Raw genomic sequence first — 11408 nt, 5'->3', positions numbered from 1 at the left:
AATCTTGTGGAAATGAAGGCTGAAAACTAAAAATATATAATTTTTTTTTTTTGAAAAATGACTACCCAGAGTTCAGTCCAGGGGATCAAAATGTCCTTCTCATGAAGGAAAATGCCAGCCTCCCAGAATATGTAACAAAGATTTGACTCCTGATTGGCTCAGAGCCAGAAGGCACAAAACGTATGTGACTCACCATAGCTGTGAATAATCAGGGTTCAAAGGAGATTAATCCTTTAGATTTTAAAATTTCGCTTGAGCCTGGGAAACTGAACTCCAGGTTAAGCATCAACAACAAAAAAACTCCACTTTGCTTACACTTACAATAACCAGCAAGATGCAATATAATTTTTTATTTCTTTTCCTCCCAAACTTCTCCAACCCCAAAATCTCAGAAACAAAGAATTACATCTTAAAAAATTGAATAAAACTGTTACATGCATCAAATAGTAAAAATATGCAAAAATAGTAAAAAGATGGTGTTCTATATTGACGCATGTGAATCTGACTCAATGATCAACCACCTGCTTGATATCAATGTTTATATAACTACTGCTCTTAAAGCATTCTTATGTAACTACTCCCAGATAATCTTCCTATGCTTATTACTATGATGAAGAGAGAAGTACTTACCTTGGAGAATGACATGGTGTTAACTAGATGGAAGATTCACATGTGGAAGATTTAACTAAAGAGACTGCATAAGTAATTTCAGTTAGTGAAAAAACATTCCGCTACAGCCCCATCATGCAGTATCTGAACAAGACAATCTCCTATGTCAAAGTGAAAGCAGGGAATGAAACACAAAGTCAGTTCTCTTACATCTCTGCCACGTGAGAAACCCCAAGACCTCACTCCAAGTCAGGACATTCCCATTGAAATCACAAAAAGGAAATTAATTGCCTTTGATGATGCAAAAGAAGCTAAGAAAATTGTTGATGAGTTGCAAGCACAACTATAGGCTAAAACCATTATCCAGAAGGCTGTGCAGAAAATTGTATCAATAGTTACTTCATCCAATGTTCAGACTGAGAAAATGCTCTCTAAGAGATGAACACTCATAGCCCATGATTGCTACAAGGCAGTTGTGACTCATTTCAAGACTCATTGTTTTAAATAGTACTCCTTCTTGTATGAGTATGCTCCATGACAGCGATCTGTGTAGATTAATCTCTGCAGGAGTTTATCCACTTGATAGAATAAGGCTAGCCAAGGGCAAAGTCTTTAGGCTACTACTAAAGTCTGCCTTATCAGTAATTTCCAAGAACAAATGTGGAGTTTATACTGATGGAAATATGCAATTATAGCTTTGTAGCAGAAAAGGGGCCAACATGTTTGAACTCTTGTGAATCTTGCTAAACCTTTGGCAGGTAGGGGGGAGGGGTCCTCCAAGAAGCTTCCCAAAGCTTCTGTTTCTCATCTTTGCCCTCTTTTCCCTCACACTTTCAGATATGTGAGTTATTGCTAAAATGGCATCTATTTGGATAGCCAAAGAATTTTACTAGATGAACTATTTCTGATCTTTACATATAAAATTTTCCAGTTTTGAAACTAGTAGTTTAACAAAATATTCACTTGACTCCTTTACAGTAACCTCAGTATGCTTGACCTGGATGTTGTCATTTTGTTGCTGAAATTCAACAAACTATAAAAAGAATAACATTTAAGGAAATCATAAACATATACTGGAAAGTTATTTTTCAGAAAACTTATGATCATGTTTCTCCAAGATTAATGTGTATATACAGAGCATGTATATAACAAGTTCAGTGCCTAAAAATAAATATTTATAACTTGCTAAAAAATACCAACATTTATATAGTACCTATTATATGCCAGGTACCATGGTAAATGCTTTTTCACAAATATTATCTCATTTGATACTCACAACAACCCTGGGAGGCAGGTGCTATTATTATCTCCATTTTACAGATGAAGAGACTGAGGTGAATGGAAACTAAATGACTTTTCCAATCTCTTCCAGCAAGTAAGTGTCTTAAGCCGGATTTTAACTCAGGTCTTCCTGACTCCAGGTCTCATTCCACTGTGCTAGAGTGTCCCATTGGATAGAAAGAAAGGTGTCATATGCAACAAAATATTCATGTTGGCACTTTGTATATTAGCAAAGATGCCACTAATTGGAGAATGTCCAAACAAATCACAGTAAATTTAATGCATTTCACCATAAGAAACAATGAATATAAAGAGTTTAGAGAAGCATAGGAAGACTTAAATGAACTGATGAAAATAATTAAACAGGAAAACCTGGTGATTTTAATCCATGGAATTTCATGTGCCCATGAAACGAACTTCACAAGCTGTTTTTCATTTTTCACATCCTCAGAATTTCTCCTTAGTTTTCAAGAAATTAATTACTCTACCTTATGAAACAACAGCTATTGACTCCCAGAATTGCTGCTAATTGCAATAGCAATAGCCTCAAGGTTAATGCAATCAATCTGCTTGGATCATCTGCTTCCTTCTAAATCTGTGCAGAAAGTTGAGTAGAGCACACAATCGTTGTTTTTTTTTTTTTTTCTAATTAAATACCACAGGCTCTTCAAATCCCTCAATATACTTCTCTACAACAAGACAACCTTGAGATAAAAACAATAATAAGTCATTGAGGAACTCTTACTGTTTGACATTTAAAAGGAAATCAGAGAGATCCCATATGGTCAAATTGTTAGAAAGTTGCACTGATATCCTCATTAGAGTCAGAACCCAAATTGTGTGATTTGGGAAGAGTAAATAGATTCACAATGGAAGATTAATTGCCTTAATTTGTTGGTAAGATAAAGATTGAGAAGAAAAAGATGTATTTCAGAATACTTTATTATGATATAGTTAAGGACATAGCCCCATTGCAATATCACTTTTATCATAAACATCAGATCAAACTCTTGTCAAGGGCATAAAGTAAACCATTTGTAGACATTTCTCTTCTACCTTTCCTTTTTTCTACAGATATGTTTAGAGCTACCCCACAACCCAAAGTGACCCAATTCTTTTATGATGTTCTTTGCATGGTCTAATTCAATTCAAATGAATTCAACTCACATCTATTAAGTGCTTAGCTGGTTGTTGTACAGTTGTATCTGACTCTTCATGATCCCAGCCTTGGCAAAGATACTGCAGTGGTTTGCCCTTTCCTTCTCCAGGTAATTTTACATATGAGGAAACTGAGGCAAACAGGGTTAAGTGACTTGCCCAAGGTCACACATGTAGCAAGTGTCTGAAGCCTGATTTCAACACAGGAAGAGGAATCTTCCTGCCACTAGGTTTGGCACTCTATCTGGCACCACCTAGTTGCCCTAGCTCTTAGCTTACCAAGTGCTAACCTATTCTCAAGGTACTTACATTTTACTGGTTTAATCATTTCTTCCTGATCAGTACCTCAGAGATAAAAATTATGCCAACTTCTTTTTTTCTTGAAAATGAAATCCCAATTTCAGAAAGTTATCCTGGAAGACATATGATAATGAACATTATGGTTATTCATGACTACTCCAACTCTTATCTCTCTCAGGATTATTTTCACTTTAAAAGATGTTACTGAGAAACATAATACATTGATCTAAATTATGAATCTCTAATATTAATTTCTAACATTGTGTCAGAGAAGATGTTTGATAATGGAGGTTCCCATTCTCTCTTTAAATCATGCTGTTTAGGTAAGCAGTATTCCATCTCTATGTAAAGTTACTTCCATTAATGCTACACATCTACCATCATCACCCCTCCTCTTTCAAGCCCAGTGTAGTCATCAACCTATGATAAAAGTTGCTGCTTGCATTCATCTCACTTACTTTTTAAAAAGCAAATCTCAAGACATTTTTGACATCTTATCAAATTTCATTAGATCCCTGTATTACATATATTTGTCCATCTGTGTTCCTTTCTTCTTTCCAGCCATTGCTTAAGAATTAGGTCTGAGAGGTCACATGGTGTAATCAGGAGAGACCAGGGTTTGAATTCTAACTCCAGTATTGTATGATTGGACTCTTGTGAGAATTAATTTAAAAAATTGCTAAGTATTTAACTTTTTAAGATTTTTAAAGTACTTCACATATATTATTCCATTTGACCTTCATAAAAACTCTGTTACATAAGTGCTATAGATCTTATTGTCTACAATTAGGTCTATATCTGTGATTTCTTTAGTGTAGGCAACTTCTGAGGAGGCATTTCCTCTACCAATGCAGATCACCTGCTCTGAAATTTAGTCTAGAACTGGGGTGGGGAAGCTGCAGCTTCTAGGTCCTCAAGTGTGGTCCTTTGACTGAATTCATCTCGGATATGGAGAGTTAGTTATCTGTGACAGAGAAGGAAGACAAGGGATTTAATATTTATTGAGCATTTTACCATGTGCCAGTCACTGTACAAAGTACTTTTTACAAATATTATTATCTCATTTGATCCTCACAGCAATTCTGAGAGATGGGTGCTATTATCAAACCCATTTTACAGTTGAAAAAACTGAAGTAAATAGAGCTTAAGTGACTTGCCCAGGCTTGGAAAGTGTCTGAAGTCAAATTTGAACTCAGGTCTTCCTGACTCCAGGACTGGAGCTCTATCTACTGCACCATCATTTCCCTACTGATATAGAGGTTATAACTTTTCCAGAGTGACACAGCCAGTATGAGCCAGTATGTGCCACAGGCTTGAGACAGAATATTGTGCCTGAAGTCAGGAAAAGAAGAGTTCAAATCCTGTCTCACATACTTACTTGCTGTTTGAACCTGAGTGATAAAGCTAAGGTTTATAATAATAGCTAACATTTACATAGTGAGCACTATGTGCCAAGCACTATGACTAAGCACCTTACAACTAGTATCTCCCTTGATTTTCACAACAACCCTGGGTTTTTGTTGTTCAGTCATTTTTTGGTCATGATTGACTCTTCGTGATCCCATTTTCTTGGCAAAGATACTGGAGTGGTTTGCCATTTCCTTCTCCAGTTCATTTTACAGATGAGGAAATTGAGGCAAACAAGGTTAAGTGATTTTCCCAGAGTCACACAGCTAGTAAGTGTATGAGGCCAGATTTGAACTATTCTGGAAGGTGAGCCTTCCTGACTCCAGGTCTGGCGCCACTTAATAGACCCAACAAGCCTGGAAGGTAGGTAATATTGATGAGGAAACACAGGCAGAGGTTAAGTGACTTGCCCACGGTCACCAGATAAGTGTTTGAGGTCATATTTGAACTCAGGTCTTCCCAATTCTACATCCAACACTCTATCCACTGCCGCATCTAGCTGCTCAAGTCCTTTAGCCTCAGTTTCCTTATTATATAATGGGAATAATAGCCCCTATCTCCTAGGGCTGTTGGGAGAATCAAATGAGGTGTTATTGGTAAAGTGCTTCACAAATGTAAAAGCTCTGGAAAATCGCTAGATATTGCTAATGTTAAATCTAGGTCTTCCTGACCCCAGGGCTTGTTCACTATTCACTACCCCCATACTGCCTATTATCTCCACTTTACATATGAGGGGATGAAAACTCAGGGAGGTTATGCCACCAACCTTTGTTCACAGGCCTTAATAAGTATCTGAAGGAAGACTTGAATGAAATTCTGCCTGGCTCCAAGGTTATCACCCTATCCATTAAACTAAGCAGCCTCTAAAATGAAATGATGTATATAATGCATTTTGCCAATCCTTATGTGCTAGATAGGTGTCAGCTAGTAGTATTAATTATCTTTGATCAATATTTAGATAGTAAGGCAATTTCACATTGAAAACAACAGTTTTCTGGTTACCTTTGTAGCTCTCCAAGGAACCATTTTAGAGTAGTACTGAAAAATCTTTTTTTTTTTTTAATTAAACTTTTAACATTTATTTTCACACATTTTTGGGTTACAAATTTTCCCCCCTTTTTTCCCTCCCCCCCCCAGACCCAAGCTTTCTAATTGCCCCTGTGACCTATCTTCTCTCTCCTCTATCCTCCCTCCCTGCCCTTGTCTCCGTCTTCTCTTTTGTCCTGTAGGGCCGGATAGCTTTCTTGACCCCTTAACCTGTATTTCTTGTTACCCAGTGGTAAGAACATTACATTTGGTCCTAACACTTTGAGTTCCAACTTCTTTGGCTCCCTCCCTCTCTACCCCTTCCCCTTGGAAGACAGGCAGTTCAATATAGGCCATATCTGTTTAGTTTTGCAAATGATTTCCATACTAGTTGTGTTGTATAGGACTAACTATATTTCCCTCCATCCTGTCCTGTCCCCCATTACTTCTATTTTCTTATGGTCCTTTCCCTCCCCATGAGTGTCGACCTCGTATTGCATTCTCCTCCCCCTGCCCTCCCCTCTATCCTCCCCCCCATCCTGCTTGAGCCCCTGTCCCCCACTCTCCTGTATTATGAGATAGGTTTTCCTATCAAAATGAGTGTGCATTATATTCTTTCCTTTAGTGGAATGTGATGAGAGTAGACCTCATGTTTTTCTCTTGCCTCCCCTCTTTATCCCACCACTAATAAGTCTTTTGCTTGTCTCTTTTATGAGAGATAGTTTGCCCCATATAAATTCTCCCTTTCTCCTCCCAATATTTCTCTCTCACTGCTTGATTTCATTTTTTTTTTTTAGTATGTGATCCCATCCTCTTCAATTCACTCTGTGCACTCTGTCTCTATGTATGTGTGCGTGTGTGCATGTGTGTGTGTGTGTGTGTGTGTACTCCCACCCAGTGCCCAGATATTGAAATGTTTCAAGAGTTATAAATATTGTCTTTCCATATAGGAATGTAAACAGTTCAACTTTAGTAAGTCCCTTATGATTTCTCTTTGCTGTTCGCCTTTTCATGGTTCTCTTCATTCTTGTGTTAGAAAGTCAAATTTTCTTTCCAGTTCTGGTCTTTTCATCAGGAAAATTTGAAAGTCTTCTATTTCATTGAAAGACCATTTTTTTTCCTGAAGTATTATACTCAATTTTGCTGGGTAGGTGATTCTTGGCTTCAGTCCTATTTCCTTTGACTTCTGGAATATCCAATTCCATTCCCTTCTGTCCCTCAATGTAGAAGGTGCCAGATCTTGTACTATCCTGATTGTATTTCCACAATACTTGAATTGTTTCTTTCTAGCTGCTTGCAATATTTTCTCTTTCACCTGGGAATTCTGGAATTTGGCCACAATGCTCCTAGGAGTTTCTCTTTTTGGATCTCTTTCATGCGGTGTTCTGTGGATTCCTTGAATATTTATTTTGCCTTCTGGTTCTAGAATCTCAGGGCAGTTTTCCTTGATAATTTCATGGAAGATGATGTCTAGGCTCTTCTTTTGATCATGGTTTTCAGGTAGTCCCAGAATTTTTACATTGTCTCTCCTGATTCTATTTTCCAGGTCAGTTGTTTTTCCAATAAGATATTTCACCTTGTCTTCCAATCTGCGCGGTATGTTCTGAGATATCTGTCTTTCTCGAAAAGTCCAAAGAGTCCATCTGTATCATTCTAGATTTGAAAGATCTATTTTCTTCAGTGAGCTTTTGAATCTCCTTTTCCATTTGGTTAATTCTGCTTTTGAAAGCATTCTTCTCCTCATTGGCCCCTTGCACCTCCCTTGCCAGCTGAGTTAGGCTAATTCTCAAGGTGCCAATTTCTTCAAGATTTTTTTGGTTCTCCTTTAGCAGGGAGCTGATCTGTTTTCATGCTTCTCCCTCATCCCTCTCATTTCCCTTTCCAGTCTTTCCTCCACCTCTCTAACTTGATTTTCAAAATTCCTCTTGAGCTCTTCCATGGCCCGAGCCCATTGGGTGGGCTGGGACACAGAATCCTCGATTTCTGTGTCTTTGCCTGATGGCAAGCATTGTTCCTCCCCATCAGAAAGGAGGGGAGGAAGTGTTTTTTTCTCTCCGATAAAGTACCCTTCAATAGTTTTATTTCTTTTCCCTTTTCTTGGCATATTCTCCACCTAGTGGCCTGAAATCTGAATGTTCTCCTCACACCCACCTCGCCTCCTGGTCCTCCCAGCCAGTGTTTGGGGACTGAGATTCAAATGATGCTTCCCGCCTTAGGGCTTTTGGCAGGGGCAGGGCTGCTATTCAGTGTTAAATTAAGTTCAGGTGGTCAGGGGCAGGGCCGCCTCTCTGGCTCAATTCCCTCAGGCGGTTTATGCACAGACCTTCCACAATGGAACCAGGCTCCCACCCGCTTGGGGATCCCCCGTCCTCAGCCGCCTCTCAGTCCCCACCTCCCGGGGGGGCACGAGCCATGGGGGCACCTTACTCCCCTCTCAACCCGCCAAAGAGACTCTCTCACCTACCCCCCTCAGTCACCTGTTGGTGGGGGGGCCCGTGCCACTGCTGAAGATCCCGTCTCCGGAGCCCTCTTAGAACTGTGCCTCTCAGAGCCACAGCCGCCGCAGCCGCAGGTCCGGGCTGGGCGCTGCTTCTGCAGCGCGACGGACCCTTTGCGACAGGTTTGCAGGTCCCTCTGTGGGTGGGGGGACCCGCGTGGCCGCTGGAGATCCCGTCTCGCAGCCCTCTCGGATCTTCTTCCCACGTTGTCGCTGCCGCGGTAGGGCTGCTCTCTGCTTCTTGCCCCGGCACCCAGTCCACGGCGCGAAGGATCCCCCGCGAGAGGTTTGCAGGTCTCTCTGGAACAGAAATCTCCCTCGCTCCAATATTCCGTGGTCTCTGGGTGCAGAATTCGCCCTGGGTTAGTCCCCTCTGCCGTTCTGTGTTTTGTGGGTTCGGAGCTATGTGCATGTGCGTCTTTCTACTTCGCCATCTTGGCTCCGCCCCCTGAAAAATCTTTAACATGAAAAAATGTAGGAAGTGTTGTGTTGAAACTGATACAAAGAGTACCCTTTGACCTGGAGGTGAGGACTCAGTAACAAACCAGTGATGGCATGAATGACAATTTAAGCTATAGCCTTTGGGGGGGAGGTGGATATCTTGCAATATGTGTTTTATATTAAACTTATTTCACAATCCTATTTCCATCAGCAGAAAGTGCTTCATGATAAAACTCAATTAAACCTGTAACCCATAATGGATTTCATTCTGCTTAGTATTCTGGGGATAGGTTGTGCCATGGGTTAGGGTCTGAGAATCTCCTATAATGAAGGCTGAGCAGAGCTATAACCTTATAGGCTCTAGGTAGATGGCTGCATACGTTGCCTCCCAAATGTGTTTTTGCTCCAGTCTGGTGTGTCCTATTTCTTAACCTATATAAGTCCTATCCTTCCAAATTCCTCTGTGACTTGTTGATTAAATTACTAGAAATGTTCTCTTTGTTCCATGCAATCCTATAGGATTTGTTGCCTGTACAACTCATGTATTTAGTACTTATTATTTACCACCTTGTATTATTAGGTGTGTGTTTGTGTTTGGGGGGATTTTTTTGTTTGTTTTTTCCCCACAAGCCCATATCTTATATCCCCAACTGGACCATAACTTCCTGTAGAGCATGGATTGTGGGATGCAGCTGTTTAGTAACAAATCTGTTACTATAACTCATGTCTCTTGACACCTAAGGTTCTTGCCTGTTTCCTTCTGGGAAAATTTTTTTGAATGTCTGGTTCTAAGAAACTACCTTTTCAGACTAACTCTATAAAGTCTCAGGGTAAGAGGAGTAATACTTTCTTTTTCCCCTGATGACTAATAGGATTTATATTTGCCATGAGTTATCTGTGTGACCAGAGCTACCATTCTAAACCTCAATGTGATTATTTCTTCACCTAAAAGTTGATAACGGTGCCTACTTTCCTCATCCACCTGTCATTGCTAACAATACATGAGGTTGTGAGGATCAGATTGAATAAGATTGAAATCACATAAGATGTAAGAGGGACAAAAAACAGAAAGTGTTTTTAAGTTACTCTGAATTATATGTATTTAGGTACTACTGCCACTGATTTTTTTTAAATCTTTGCTGAGGTTATGAATGTGTTATAATAATGATAATAATAATAAACAAAATGGAAAAAATCTGAACAAACTCTGAGTTCAGAACTCAGGTCTGCCAGTTACTACCTATATAACCTTGAGCATAACATCACTACTCTAAGCCTCATTTTCCTCAGCGATCCAAAGTGCCCTCCATCTCTAGATCTCTGAACCTATGTTACAAATAATTCATACTGCTAGTCACCTCATCAACAGCAACATCCCTTCCTTCCCCCTTACCCACAGTCTCCTTTTCATACCCCAGAAGCCTGGGCTCTGGCATTTGCTCTTCTATTGGTGAGTCCTTAGCCTGAACTACCATTGCATGAAGGGTCCCAGTTATGCTTCCTTCATATCACTTCTAGCTCAACTCCTCCCACCTCTTTCCAGCTCCCCTTTATGTGTTGTCTTCCTTCATTAGAATATAAGATCCTTAAGGGTAGGGACTATTATTGTATTTGTAATGCTTGAGATGGGGGGAGGAGGTAACAGAGAGAAGGAGATAAGTAATCTGGCCTGACATGAGGGGTCTTGGCAGTGGTGTACCAGTAAATGTTCAACTGGATCTCAAAAAACAAAACACACACACAATACCTGTTTAAGTAAAATCTGCATTATTAAGATTGTTTTCATCACTTTCTTACGTCTGGACAATCAACAAAACAATAATTCAAGACCTGATTTGTAGCCTTTATCATTTTCCAGGGTATAAATGCTCACTGAAAATGTAAACAATTGGGTCTCACAAGCTAGTCTGAGTTTTTTCATCTTTGTAGCACACCTTTGGTTCCCAGGCAGAGAAAGAGTTTCCTGTCCCCTCCCCCCATTTCCATATCCTAGAGCCCCAGAAGCAGTAGAGGCTAAGGAGGGGGTGGAGGTGTGAATTAAATTTTCTCATACAGCCTCAGCCACTCACCCTGATGGACCTGGGAATGAAGAGCTGCTGCTGAGAAGTTGAGTTTGTTGCATACACAGAGATGGCAACCAGTGACCTGTAAGTCACAGTGTAACCACAAAATCCATTTATTGTGCCTTATCCTAACTACTGTGAAACACTAATTAGACTTATACTTCTTAAGGCTAACAGTCAAACTTTATTAATCAAATACATGCAAACATCATTCTGTATTATATAGTATATAATACAAACATCAACTTCGTTAGGAACAAACCACCAACCTGATTTCTTAGGGCTTCCCATCTCACTAGGATTCAATGACGAGGTTCCTTCTCAGTCCAGCCCAAGGCTGTGTGTTGCCCTCCAAGGGCAACTGGCAAGTCAGTCAGTCTCTGTCAGTTAATCAACATTTCTTTCAAGTGAACATGAGAGATGCTTGAATCTCAAGCAGGAGCCAACTTCAGTTATGATCCAAGATCATGCTCAAGATTAGAAGTATGTAGTGAGTTTCTTATAGTTCTAGGTATAGAAGTTGTCACTGGTGATTAATTAGCTAAGCTTACGATGAAAGGAAGCTAATCATCAAAGTTAATGTCATTAACAAGTATTTATCAGCTGTTTACCATATCTAAAGGACA

At 39.8% G+C, this 11408-nt stretch overlaps 1 pseudogene; it reads left to right on the top strand.

Moving 5' to 3' along the window:
• The first annotated feature begins 434 nt into the window (after nt 1–434).
• LOC140507899 (legumain pseudogene) lies at nt 435–1236 on the top strand (annotated as a pseudogene).
• The last annotated feature ends 10172 nt before the right edge of the window (nt 1237–11408 follow it).

Source organism: Notamacropus eugenii, chromosome 5 (assembly GCF_028372415.1).
Source record: "Notamacropus eugenii isolate mMacEug1 chromosome 5, mMacEug1.pri_v2, whole genome shotgun sequence".
Lineage (NCBI taxonomy): Eukaryota > Metazoa > Chordata > Mammalia > Diprotodontia > Macropodidae > Notamacropus > Notamacropus eugenii.
The sequence above is the reverse complement of the archived record's forward strand: the minus strand, read 5'-3'. Positions and strand labels throughout refer to the sequence as shown.